This window comes from Accipiter gentilis, chromosome 6 (genome assembly GCF_929443795.1).
Source record: "Accipiter gentilis chromosome 6, bAccGen1.1, whole genome shotgun sequence".
Taxonomy (NCBI): domain Eukaryota; kingdom Metazoa; phylum Chordata; class Aves; order Accipitriformes; family Accipitridae; genus Astur; species Astur gentilis.
The window spans coordinates 275,381-289,116 of NC_064885.1; the positions used below are offsets into that span (position 1 = coordinate 275,381).

Sequence of the window (13,736 nt, forward strand, 5' to 3'; positions counted from 1 at the left end):
TATTAGGCAGTAGAAGCTGCTACTGCAATCAATTTAATAGCAGCATAAACACTACAGTCAGCTATGTACAAACACCCTTTAATTAATTATATAACTCTAAGAGGACATGACAAGGAGGGGGAGATTACATGCTACTGAGGGGAAGGAAGAGAGCAATTTGTTTACACAGAACATTCACGGTGGACAAAATTAGGCAAGGCAGCCTTCAGATGTGAGAGAGATTAACACTAGTACAAGGTAAAAATCACTATACTGAAAGCAGAGTCATGAGGTATGAGTAGCAGAGAGTAGTCAGAGATTCTTCTGTTATACTGTTTTGTTTGTCACATAATGTTGGAGAACCTTTGAGATGCATGGCAGATGTAGCAAAAGAGACTGAATCAGTGAGCCAATGAAAAATGAGACCAGATGAAGAGCTTGCTAAAAACATCTTTGTGTGCACCCAGTCTTGCACAGAAGCACTAGTTTTCTGTAGGAGTTTAATGGAACCAACTGAACATAGTTCATAATTTCAGATACCATGGGTTAGTATCCACATCACAATTGACAAGTATCTTAACAAAAAGTCTAAGCCATTCAATGCAAAAAATTAACCATTCCCATTTAAGTGGAAAATTCTAATTCACAGCCAAGTTGGCATATCTGCAACATTTTCTCTTTATTCTCTTGACCTAATCATCAAGTCTAACATTTTTTTTTAATATTAGAAATACAAAATTCAATAAAAAATTAAGACCCACATATAATTATGCTGGAAAAAAATTAGTTGATTCCATCTCCACAGGAAAGAAACAAATGAGAAGGAAATATATATATTTCACATTATTATACAAGGAAATTATACAAATTATACAAGGAAAGCAAACCAGAGAGAAAAAAATTATACACTCCAATCTTGCCTGAAAAAGCTGACCTTAAAAATCAAATTAACAGCTGCCTTCCTTCTATACTTTGCAGTTAACTCAGGGCTGATTGCTAGCACCTTGGTGGTTTTCCTTGCCAAAGGTGTATTTAACCATTGCACAGGGAGCTGCAGGCTCTGCTTTACTCCTGACCAAGCACTATATGTACAGATTTAAACACTGTATGAGCTTTATTATTGACTTAATGAGATGAATTTTATTTTACGAGAAACAAGAGACAGTTTCCAGACTACAAAGTTTTTCTCCTTCTGCAAAAACATCCATCTGGAGAGGGATGTAGCTAAACTCTCCTGTAACACTTGGGACTTGTACCTACTTCGTAACAACTCGGTTCAAAGTTTGATAAAGACAAATCTCCTGAAGTTGATGAGTTACTTCTCTCTCATGTTAATATTTCTGCATAATACATGACTGGTTAGACGCTTAATTTGATGGAAAGATAAAGCAATACTGTTCCACAGCCAAATTAAGAACTGCTTATGCCCTAATAAGTAATAAAATAGTAATTACTTTCTCATTCACCTCCCTATCTCTACCTTCCACTGGGCAGTGAGATTAGGGTAAATTTTTGTAGTAGCTGTCAGTGTCACCCTTCTGCCTGGTGTTGTCTTGCCCTGTGCTGCACAACGTTAGTCTAACCAGAGATTCAAGAGGTCTGGAACAAGGACAAAGGTATTTTCGTAAGTTCTTAATGCTCCTGAATGCCCAATACAATTTACGGGAGCTCAGTGCACTTTGAAAAGCTAGCCCTTGTGAACAGTCTACTCAAAACCAAACCAAACCAAACTTTCTCAAAACAGAACAGTAATCACTGTCATCGAGTTAAGTCTTTACAGCAGCCTTGTGCACCCAAGGCAACAGAAAAGATGAATTCCAAGTAGTGCAACAAAAGCTATCATGAATCCTAGGGCTTTAAAATTGCAATGGCAGCACCAAACACAAGGGTGCCCAATGTACTATTGTAGAAGTAGCCAGTGACTGACCATCCCTTCCTGACAGATTCTGCTTTCCATTTTACTGCTGCAAGTCCAGTTTCTTCAGCAGAATAACTCTTTACAGTAGTCTTTGCAAAGGATCAAAAGGACTTGCATCGAAAGGCACTGCAATTGAGAGATGACTGCTGCACATTTCATGGAAGTATAAAAATGCTGTAGTAATGCTTGTTTCAAATTAGTGTGAAATACAATAGTATAATTGGACAACGTTCTTAATCATAGAATCATAGAATGGTTTGGGTTGGAAGAGACCTTAAAGATCACCTAGTTCCAACCCTTCTGCCATGTAGTCATGTAGCTTAGTTTTAGGTAGTCCTGTGAGGAGCAGGGAGTTGGACTTGATGATCCTTATGGGTCCCTTCCAACTTGAGATATTCTATGATTCTACGAATTAGCTTACTCCACAGATGTATATTAAACTTAATCTTAACCAAAAACATTGTTCTAGTCTTCCAGATCTGCTAAGTGTCTTGTGGACATTATGGCAGGAGAACAGAGATAGCAGTTGAGGGAATTAACAGGAAATTGCCCCTGCCATCTCTTAGAAATATGCTGCTTCACATGTAAAACAGTCTTTTTTTTCCCCTTATGCTAGATGGAAAAAGATGAGATCTGAAATATATGGTATCAGAGAGTAAAAAAAAAAAATCATCACTCTGATATATCTACTGCACTCAAGATCTCATGAAATATTTTTTTAAAGGGGAGTTACAAAAAATAGCTAGAGTGGTAGGGAGTCATAAGTGCACACCGTGAATTGAACAGAATTTTATAGTCTACCATTCATAAGCCACAGTGTTTGCAGAACAATTCTTTCTAAGTTTTAAACTAAGAAGCACAGAAGCTGCCATTTTAAAAACCAGTAGGAATTGCACAGCTCAGTCCTAGGTGGTGTGGAAAGGGCAGGAATCGCAGGTTTCTATACACAGACCTAACACAACTTGCCCAACGGAAGCACCTCCCAGCTCCAAACTACTACCTTGTACTGGGCTGGATATGAAGAATAAAAGTTTAATCTAAATCAACAATTCAAATGAGTCCCAGAAAGAGAGCGAAATTACTGTCAGCACTATTTTCCAGATAGACAATCAATACATTAAAATATTAAAAGATCTGAATAACCTGGTCTTGCACAATGGGACCAAGAAAGGCCTTTCACTCACCTGATATGAAAATTTCCAGTTGTGAAAGCTGATCATGTCCATCTATTTTGCTGGTTACCAGTAAAGCAATCCATCAGTCTCTATGTGTGGCATATGAAGCACAGGAAAAGTGAATTTCACAGGTATTGTACAGTCAGTTATGTTTTAAACAACTACAAAGTAAATTGCATTTTGTCAATTGCCTACCTGAGAATTCATCCTCATTTGAAGCATTTTAATTCAATTAGCTGGATTTGCAGAGTAAAATAGTAGCATATTACCAACAAAATTGACTAATGGCTCCTAAAATTTAATTAGGGTGTACTAAATCAATAGTCATCCTTTGTGGCAAGCTGTATTACAGAAATTACTTTATTATTTGTTTGCTTTTTTACTTTATGTTCTACAAAAATACCACTAATGCCAGCCTCTTTTTTTTTTTTTTTTTTTTTTTTTTAATTTTATAAGATCTTCATATTGCAGAAGGAAGGTTGCAAGCCCAGGCTATGCAGCAGATTTCAGAATCTCTTCTTACCTTCAGGCATCAGAAGCATATTGACAATTCCAATCCTATCAATTTAAGGATGCTGTGATTGGGGAACTAAAGATGACTGCCTTAAGCCTGTTGGACAAATTAAGTTTCAAAACAAAGAAAGAGTCAAGGTTCACTGGGGTTTTGCCTGTTTCACTTTTTTTGTGTGTGTGTGTGTGTGCATTTGTGGGTTTTTTAATGTTTACATTTTGGAAAATGGAAATGTATTAAAACCAAAACTATCCACAGAAATGTCACTTTTTTTTTTTCCCAGGGAAGACTTCAAAAGAGACAAACTCACTGCAAAACAGCCAACAGACAAGCATTTATGGAACCCTTCTAAAAGAAGACCAAGTTCAAGCCCCTGCTGCAAATCTGGTAGAACTGAAATTTAAACTGTTTTACAGAAAAGTAAAGTAATTGTATTGGATTTATGTAGCAAGGTCTTGGTAGCAGGGGGCTATATCGGTGGCTTCTGTGAGAAGACAAAAGGAGCTGTCCCCATGTCCAAGAGAGCCAGCTCCAGCCAGCCCCAAGACAGACCCATTGCTGCCCAAAGCTGAACCCATCAGTGATGCTGGTAATGCCTCTGTGATAACATATTTAAGAAAGGGTAAAAAGCACTGTGCAACAGCTGTGAAAGAGAGGACTGAGAACATGTAAGAGAAACAACTATGCAGACACCAAAGTCCTTGAAGAAGGATGATGAGGAGAAGATGCTCTACGCTCCAGAGCAGAGATTCCCCTGCAGCCCATAGAGGAGACCATGGTGACTCAGGTTGTCCCCCTACAGCCCATGGAGGACCACAGTGGAGCAGATATCCACCTGCTGCCCATGGAGGACCCCATGTTGGAACAGGTGGATGTGCCTTGAAGGAAGCTGCAACCCATGGAGAGCCCATACTGGAGCAGCCTCTGGCCCCCTGGAGAGAGTAGCCCACACTGGAGCAGGTTTTCTGGCAGGACTTGTGGCCATGGGGGACCCACGCTGAAGCAGTCCCTTCCTGAATGACTGCACCTCGTGGAAAAGACCCACGCTGGAGCAGGCGCCTGGCAGGACCTGTGGTCCCATGGAGAAAGGAGTCCACACTGGAGCAGGTTTGCTGGTAGGACTTGTGACCCCGCAGGGGACCCACACTGGAGCAGTGTGCTCCTGAAGGACGGCAGCCCATGGAAGGGACCCATGCTGGAGCCGTTCATGAAGAACTGCAGCCCGTGGGAAGGACTCACGCTGGAGCAGTTTGTGAAGAACTGTCTCTCCTGTGGAAGGGACCCCATGCTGGAGCAGAGGAAGAGTGTGAGGAGTCCTGCCCCTGAGGAAGAAGGAGTGGCAGAGCCAAGGTGTGATGAACTGACCCCAACTCCCATTCCCCGTCCCCCCTGTGCTGCTGCGGGAGGAGGTGGAGAATTTGGGATTGAAGCTGTGCCTGGGAAGGAGGGAAGGGTGCGGGGAAGGCGTTCTAAAATTTGGGTTTATTTCTTATTAGCCTGCTTTGATTTGATTGGTAATAAATGAAACTAATTTCCCCAAGTCAAGTCTGTTTTGCCCATGATGGTAATTGCTGAGTAATCTCTCAACTGTCCTTATCTCAACTTATAAGCATTTTGTTATATTTTCTCTCCTCTGTCCAGTTGAGGAGGGGGAGTGATAAAGCAGCTTTGGTGGGCACCTGGCATCCAGCCAGGGTCAACCCACCACATGTTTTATTTCTCACTAGCCTACTCTGTTATAATTAATTGGCAATAAATTAAATTAATTTCCCCAAGTTGAGTCTGTTTTGCCTGTGATGGTAATTGGTAAGTAACCTCCATGCCCTTATCTCAACCCATGAGCTTTTTGTTATATCTTCTCCCCCTGTTCTGCTGAGAAGCGGGAGTGATAAAGCAGCTTAGTGGGACCAAAAAAAATTGCCTTTAAGATATAAATGAACTTTCCATAGCAAAGTGTGGAATGATGAATCAAAAGAGAACAGTGAAATTTGTAAATATTCTATATGAATTTATAATGGTTATTTCAGAATCCAGAATCTGAAGCCAAATCCCCATCAACCAGCTGAGGGAAGTGGAGACTATTACCACCCATCTCTTTGGAACAGTTTTCGCCTCTCACAATGGACCAACTGACCCTATAGAGCTTCCTTTCATATGGTATAATACTCCAATCTTGGAAGCTCTTGTTTGGGTACTCTGGATAGTAGCCTGGTTGATTTCTCTGTTCAGTGGGCCAGACAACCACTTCAGACACTCATCAACAAAAACACTGTGTGACTACAATCTTCTAATTCTCCATGGTCTTTTTATGATGTGGCAGTCATCCTAAATACCAAGATCTTCTGAATCCTGTACATGCAAAAAAAGTGACTGAGATGAAAAAGGTCCTCCACAAATCATTCAAAGGATATGACCTCCTTGAAAGGAGATTGCTATCCTCTTAGGTGTACCCTTGCACTAGAATCATCAATAATATGACCATCTTATCATAAGGAGATGCACAGTTCACTATGAATTCACATACCCAAATTCCAGTCTCCAGGATCAGCTCCAATTGTTCCTTCTGTGCTACCAGGACACCTTGGCCTTAAATAGCACTGCATATCCCAATGAATCAACACAAGTTACAAGTTTACACAAACACATCCTCATAGTTGAGGCCCACATTTTCAAACATGATCTATAGTAGGTAACTCCACAAAGTATATGCCTCAATATGTTTGAGTATGAGCTGCATGGAAGACCACAGAGTATCAGAAGAGATGAAAGAAAAGAATGAAGAAGGCTTAACTACTGAACTCCTGCCTAGGACACAAATCTACTCTGTACCAAGTGTAAGCACATTAAAGTCATTTAAGTTGGACCAACCTTAAAGCAGAGGAGCTTCAGGCACCGGAGCAAGAATGAAACAAATCAAACAGAAGGAAATAGGTGATTAAAACCACTGCACTTAAACAAGAGCTGCTTAAAAACACACATGCAAAATTGGTTGTCACGAGAGGTAGGCATTACTCATTCTAATTTTCATCAACTTTTCAGTTAGACTATTGTAAAAGACAACAGAACACTCAGTAAGTTCTTGCTAGCATAAAATGTAGTATTTTGTGAGGTATGCCAAGCATTGACTCTACAGTTAGAAAACAAGGGTCTAATTTTTAATAGAGTAGCCGCTATTCAGTCATGATCCATTTTCCTTTTACTGCAATTAATTACAGATAATGTCTGTCAGGATCACAAGCGTTTCATTAATAAGGAGCCAGATTTTATGATTTGCCTTATGTGCAATAATATACACCACAGTCACTTTACTGGGACTCTGTACAGTAACCAAGCACAGAATTTGGTTCTTTGACAGCGTAGGTAGGGATTGCTGGAACAGCAATCTGCGGAATGATACTGTTGTCAACCAGGGCCTTAAATACACCAGTTCTCAAACACAAAGCAAGCAACTTCCCCCCACTTCAACAATAGCCACACCTATCAAAGCAGATTTATCTCCATAAACGAGATGATAGGTTAGACTCTGTAGACCCTGAAGTCCATCAGCTCCTTGCTGGAACATCTAGCTAAGAGCTAGTCAGTGTCAAAAAGCATTAATTATTTGGGGCTGGATAGGGAGTGTGGGGCCATGGCGGGGAGAGAAGTGTAAGAGTTGGCAATGAGAATGCTTCTCCACTTGTTTCTTAGAGGTCACAGAATGACCTCAGACGGTTATAACTGTTGGCATTCATGCAGCTAAAATTTTACCTGATGTTCTAGATGCTCAGTTCTCTGTGAGTTCTCTGTTCTCACTTGTCCGGGCCCCAGACTTTTAAAAAACATTAAAGTAATTTTCACCAGAGCCTGCAGCAAACATGCGTAAGCAAGCAGACACTTCCAATACATCTCCAATAAATTCTTTATGAAACAGAAGAGCAATAAAACTTGACTGCTTTCCAAATGAGCTCTTAATCATCATCTGTTACTTAAAACATTGGAGGTAAACATACATCCTGTCATACAACATGGTCTTTGGAGAGACAAAGCCAGACAGATTTATTTTTGCTTTTTGTACTGAGGTCAAGATTCCCTTATTTGTCTCAAGTAATTTCATAGCTTTACAGCAATATAACTTTGAGAAGGTTCAGAACAGGAAAAGTCACCTATTGCCATTTTAATGAGTGTACGAACTTTATCCCCAAGTGTATTTGCCCTTGGATCCTAAATACATCTTCTGGTGAAAGCCAGAAATTGTGTGCTCCTGAGAACCAGGAGTTGTGCACCAATAGACAGTCAAAAGAATCAGAAATTGCACGCAGCAATTTTCAGATGTTACCTAATTCTATCACATCTTACAAAGATGTATATTTCTTTTCCTTAGAAGAAAGAATGACTAAACAATGACATGCCAATTACCTACTATCCCACAACTACAGCACAAATTCATGTAACTGCAAATATCCTGCTATTGTGATTTTAATACATAATCTAAAATAGACCATTTCAACCTTCCTACTCACACATCCATCTATCTTTCTGACGATCATCATCACATCTCTCTAAATTTCTACAGGCAGCTTTTGTAGGAAAAAGCTACTCACAGACAGGAAAGATGCACAAGCACTTTCACTTCACTGCCAGACAAACTTTCCTTCAGGAACTCTCTCATCATTGCTAAAGACAAGAGCTCTCTTCCTACCCATGTCAAGGTCAGTAAACAAACCTGTTACACATACAATGCATTCCTATCATATTACTGAGTAATTAAAAACAGTATGGCAGAGCAAATAGACAAAGGACATCCATAAAGGTTGCGTTAAGATCTCAAGCTTGGCATTTGCTAAATTCTGAAATCTTGGCTTTGCAAACTTAGTTATGGGATATTCAGCAACTGTAATGAAATACAGCCTGGCCTGAACTTCTGGTGTGTTGGGCTCCTGTTACTTCAGTGAAGGGCTGAAAGTGAGATCTGCTATGTCAGCCAGCCAACTGAATAGATACACTGTTTTCACATCCAAACTGCTATACAGCAGCCAAGGGACAACACAGTCCCAAAACTCACTTGCATCATAAAAGCTACAAATGAGCTTGGAAATCCACTGCTCTTATGGCTTCTAAGGTTGTTTTTGTTTTATAAAAAGCACAGAGCTAAACAACACACAATGAAAAATTAAGCCTCTGGGCAAGAGGAAAAGAGTCCAATGTCTCTCAAAAGGCAAGTCAGTCTCCTTTTGTTCAAATGGGAACCAGTTGTGCTAAAAAATGCCACTGACAGAAAACAGTCCTTAATGAACCTAAGTGTTTGGATACATTCAGCAGAGTCTCCAGACAATTTTTTTTCTGCAAAGCAATTTTTATATTTTATATGTTCATGTTATTCTCTCTTTTCTTGCAGAAGAGATACAATCAGCAGCTAGAGGTAGCAGAGAGCTCAGCAAATCAAAAATCCCTACCAATTAACCGCAACATGTAGTGATAATGACTAGACTAAACAGTACCCTCAACATTAAAGCCATTCAGAGGCTTGAACAAAACACCTTTGTTTCTCCAAATAAAATTTGAAGAAAACAAACAGTAAATAGGAAATACTAAAAAGACCACTCCATTTCAACACACCTGCCTTTCCCATCCTGCCATGATTGGTCAGGCCCTAGTTGGAGTATTTCACTACACCAAGAGCAAGCAGCAAGAGTGCAGCCTACAGTGAAAGGAACATTACTGTGGTCATGAAGAGGATGCATACCTTTGCTGATCAGCTCGACTGCTTGTGCAATCATTATGCAAGCACCTTAGCCATTGTGAAATTTTTCCACAATTGTACCAAGATCAACTATAGGTGGAATTCTGTTTTTTTCCTTGCTGCATGACACATGTGGTACATAGAGCTGACATAGAGAAGACCCTTCTCCTTTCCAGACACCTTCTATGTCATCTCTCAGTGAAAGAAGGCAGTACAAGAAAAGCAAAGTCTAGCAACTTTTGCCTGGAAGAAACCTCCCTGGCATTTCTGCTAAGGTAGCTAGGAATCAGAGTTGTCCAGCAATGGTTGTTGGCTTACTGAGGACAGGCAGAAAACCAGAGAGACACAGAGAAAAGCAGAAACTCAACACAAGGAAAACCATAAAGCTTGCATGCTTTATTAGCTCTGATGCAAAAAAAGAGGCCTGAAGTTGCAATGTAGCTTGCACAAATTTATGCACAGCAGTTCTGTCTGTGGCAACAATCCAGAAAATGCCAGCTGCTTCTGCTTCACCAGTTAGGAAAGCAGAGGTGAATAAAATTCCCCATCGTGGAAGTTACCAGTTCAGGAAGGGCAATCTGATCTACTAAAGCTGCAGAACAATGCAACCTTTTTCTCACTGCAGTTCAATGTAATTAAAGTTGTTTCATGTTCACAGATGTGTGATGCTGGTCAGCTGGAAAAGCCCAGATATATTGACATCAAACTACCTTGCCCATTCCTTGTCAGCTGCATATTTCCATGTTTCTTCTAATCTTTAGAAAAACAAGATGGATTGGGGCACAGGGACTGCACTGGGGGGAAGGGTGACAACATGAAGGGCAAAGAGCGGTAAAGTCTGCTGTCTGTATATGGAGACTGAATCATAGCAGGACTGCTGATCTGCAACTGCAATGGCAAGCACTTACTATCTCCCTATGGAGCTCTGTGGTTCTTCATCCATTTCAGATGTTTCTGGATTCCCTCATACTTTAATTTGCATGAGTGAGAGAAAAGAATAAAGAAATGGTATGTTAAACTCTTATGACACTTTCCAGCTCTCAAGTCCAGATTTAAAAAAAGCCAAATATAACAAGAGATTGGCAACTGAGGGAGAAGGGAGAACCCTAATATTCATGTAACCTTATTTTAAGTCTTATGCAGGTTTGGTCTCAAACAAGCATGTCTTGATCTCATGGATAACGTGTACTCCAGCTATGGCATTTTTTCCTGAGGATTTCACCCTTTGAAATGCTGACACACATTTAAGTTCACATCAATTACTAGCTTGGATTGAATGACATTTTTTCTGTAAAAAGCATTTGCCTGGTTTGCCAGTTAAAATATATAGTAACCTCATTTCCCACTAGAAAGAAACTCAAGTAATGAAATATAAAGCACATATTGAATTCAAAGTATACAAATAGTCTCTGCTGTATTGCAAAGACTTCTTCACCTCACCTTCACTGCACTGCATCAAGAGTACAAAAACAAACCAACAACTTCAACCTTACAAACATTAACAATATATACTTAAAAGTACTTAGTGCTCACTACATGCAATCTTCCTTAATGTAACAGACAGATACTTTGCAGCAGGAATGAAATTAAATGCGTAACTATGTGTGAAAATGCTTTTGTTCCACAACAGGGAAGGCATCTGCATCAACATAATTTATGCAGCTGTATGAGTATTCAATTCAGCTTGATTGCTGTTTGTGTTATTTTCTGTAATGAAAACTTAATAAATTTAAGTGCTGCTGCCAGTTTTCCCCCAAAGACTTATTTCTACCTCTGATGAGAAAGGTTGCGCTGGTCAAGTGCTCTCAGTCGTAGTTACTGAGAATCAATGATTGAATGAAATTATATACTTGCCATTTATAAAGTTCCTGAGGACCTTCTCTGTCTCACATTGAAACTGTAGCGTTACTTAAGTAGCATCCAGTGGGCCTTCAGCTATGCCCAGAGCATACTGCATCTTCTGATACATCTTCATTTGTTGAAAGAGCCCAAAATTACGTGCTTTATTAAATCAATTTATTAAACTATGAAAAAGAACCAGTGCTGTGCTCTTTCCACAGGCACATAGCAAAACCACTGGCCCCAGAGACCGATTGAATTGTAACAAAGCTCTCTGCAACCAAAGCAAATGAACTCATAATTCTCTGAGAGCCATAAGTAAATTCAGCTGGGGGGGGAGTTTCCCTGAATCAGCAGACCATACTCCTCACACCTCCCATTGAACAAGTACCCTGGGAAAGAAGCCAGCTAGGACATCTTTCTCTCTTCTACATAATGTTTTTAAAAAGGGAATCCAGGTTTACCTGAACTTTTAATTTTTTACTATAAACAATTGGGCTAAGGCTGAAATATCTTTTTACTGTGGCACAGAAGACAACATAGTCTTCCTTCAAACATCCTCCTCCTTCCCTCTTTGCCTTTAACATTTGTATCTGATGGTTGCTAATCACAGACTTTTCTAAAATTGCTGAATCAGTAACAGTTGTTAAGCTATAACAAAAGCATTGTACAATTATCTGCACTAACAACACCGCAATACAACCTATCAGCATTTGGCAGATAATTCCATGAAGATAAGATACAGGTGAGTACACATAAGAAAAAAAAGAAAAAATAGTAATTGAAGAAAAATATTAATCAACAAGTAGCTAATCAATACAACTAAATCTGAGAGTATGAGGTGGTCGAGGAAAGAAGGAAAATATAAATCTGAGTTATTTAGCAGGGGTGCGTCAGGGAAAATTTCTAACTGGCAGTGTGCATTAACAGCCAGAATTCTACTTTCTTTTGCATTACTGAAGCAGTGAAATCACATTCTGGCATAACAAGATATGGTACACATAATACTGGTTCAGACTTGTGCTAGCCCAGTTCTTAATGACTTCAGTCCTTGCCTGACATCTCTATTCAAGAACGGTCAAAATCAGCACAATGAACCATAACCTAAAAGCCATAGTATTCTTGCAGCATATGTGAAGCAACATCCAAATGTAGATGCATCTTGCACATAGGCCAATTCATCAAATGCTTTGAGTTAGGTACACTGGCCCTAAATCCTCTTCTAACAGCTGTGTATGAACACAAATGAAGTAAAAGAAGAGAATGGATGAGAATTCTTTCTTTTACAAAACATCACAGAGAATTAGATTAAATGAAAATAGAAACCCTTTGTATGAAGAAGGATTGGTTCTAACTCAGGAGACTACTTTATTTGTTTCTGCACAGATCTTCCATGCAACCCTGGGTCTCACATTCTCTTTGCTGCAGCTATTCAACTGCCTAATGCAAATAATAATCCTTTTACCAGCCTTGTTTCTTAACAGCAGAAACCCTTAAAAAGTCTCTTACAACTCCTTCCTTAGTGCCCAACACAAAGGGCACTATGAAAAAACCAAACAAAACCATCCTCATGTAATGGGTGCTAAAATGAAAATAAGCATTCTAAATCTTTGCCAGCCCTGGAAGAAATAGAAATATATCTGCAAGATTGCAGGGATGGTTGGGTTTTGGCAAGTCATTTAGAAGACTAACTCATATTTGATGCAATACTGTATTACTTTTTCTTGCTACTTTCTAGCAGAGAAAATGGCATATTTACAATACATATAGTATCTCTTACAAATTGCCATTGAATCTCTGACTCCAAATGTAGTAAGTTTCCAAGCAATGTGAGGCCTTTATATCATTGTTAAGAGCAAATGCAAAACAGAGAAGTTTTTTCTCCTCTAATTACCTATTTAATGATTGTAAATACACTGTGTGTGTTTTGTCTACCTGTCACTTAAATACTATCAAAACAAATCATTCTCATGGTAGATAATCAAGAAATTTGTGACTCAAATATCACTTTTATGTACCTGTATACTAAAATAGAACTGTTCACAGCTATCTTCAGGATTGACTACATGTAGCAAATCCATAAAGAAAAGTCTTCTGAAAAGGCTCTTAAAATGGATAAATCCAAATTCTTTAAAAAGCTAGATTAATTAACAAGCACCATTATACATGAGTCCCATACCACTGATCGATAAGGAAGTTAGGCCCTTCTCTTTCCCTAAAGTCAATGAGGTAATTTTAATTTTCAAACAACTAAGCAATTTAGGAGCCAAAGTAACAACTGAAGGAAGACTGCTTAGGCCTTTGTCCTAGGTCCCAGATTCTTACTGGTATATCAGTGCCCATTTCCCACTCATTTCAGTGGAACATAGTTACCTAAATGTTTACCTAAAACTGGCCCCAAATACTCCTCAAAGTACGTGACCCCTTGAAAATTCCAGATAATGATTTACTGACTTTAAGAAGCAAAATAATGCAGTGAAAGTGACCAGCAAGTCTCTTATATATGTTGATTACAGGAAACATGCAAAACATAAGTTGTGGTCTTGTAATCTACCTCATGGTTGTTGAGCTGAGTGCAATACTGACTTCCCACTG

General features: G+C 39.3%; 1 protein-coding gene across 7 annotated transcripts in view; it reads right to left on the reverse strand.

Annotated features, from left to right (window-relative positions):
• Positions 1-13,736, reverse strand: part of PITPNM3 (PITPNM family member 3) — a 137,106-nt gene that overhangs the window by 70,217 nt on the left and 53,153 nt on the right. The gene's annotated exons all lie outside the window — the stretch shown is intronic.